Source organism: Littorina saxatilis, linkage group LG14 (assembly GCF_037325665.1).
Source record: "Littorina saxatilis isolate snail1 linkage group LG14, US_GU_Lsax_2.0, whole genome shotgun sequence".
Lineage (NCBI taxonomy): Eukaryota > Metazoa > Mollusca > Gastropoda > Littorinimorpha > Littorinidae > Littorina > Littorina saxatilis.
The window spans coordinates 15,096,574-15,097,718 of NC_090258.1; positions in this window are offsets into that span (position 1 = coordinate 15,096,574).

Below are 1,145 nucleotides of genomic sequence, written 5' to 3' on the forward strand. Positions count from 1 at the left end.
TCAAATGAAAAACTGTGTGTATAGTGTTGGTGGAAATGAACGAACAGATCAGTGCATAAGTGAAGGAATGGTCGTGACATGCGTGCGAGCACTTTTACAGTAGTACCGACATAATGCGACCCCTCTAACCCACATCATTTTCTCTACCTTTCTTTCTTCTTGCCTTTCAGCTGGTCCAAAATTTTTTAAGCTGGGGGGCTTAAAAGACATACATCCACGAACAAACAAACACACACATACACACACGCACGTACACACACACACACACGCGCACGCACGCACGCACGCTCACACACACACACACACGCGCGCGCGCGCGCGCGTACTCACACACACACACTCACACACACATGCACACACACACACACATGCACACACACACACACACACACACACACACAATGTTGATACAGTACTAGTGTCTGTCTGTCTGTCTGTCAGTCTGTGTTTGTGTTCATACGAGAGAGAAAGAGAGAGTGGGGGGAGTCCACGCACGGACGTGCGGGTGTGTATGTATGTGTGTGCGCGTGTGTGTGTGTGTGTGTGTGTGTGTGCGTGTGTGCGCGTGAGTGTTTGCGTGTGTGTGTGTGTGTATGTGTGTGTGTGTGTGTGTGCGTGTGTGTGTGTGCGCGTGAGTGTTTGCGTGTGTGTGTGTGTGTGTGTGTGTGTGTGTGTGTGTGTGTGTGTGTGTGTGTGTGCCTGTGTGAGGTAAAGCTTGCAGATAAAAGATAAGGGATATGCCGTGAGTCGGTGAAGTAGTACGGTGAGAGTAACAACGAAAAAATACAGATGCACCATGCATGGAGTAAAAGGAATGAAATATAAGCGCACTTACACTACCCATAAGAGGAGAGGTTGCATGTAAAGGATATAAGCGACAATACTTTCATGTGAAGTTGGAGAAAGCAATGAACCAATCAGCATTTAATGTTAAAATAGACTGTGCACACACACCATCACACACACACACACTCACGCGCACGCACGCACGCGCTCACACATACACACACACACACACTCACGCGCACGCACGCACGCGCTCACACACACACACACACACTCACACACACACACACACACACACACACACACACACACACACACACACACACACACACACACCGATTTAGTCAGTTTCACTTTAT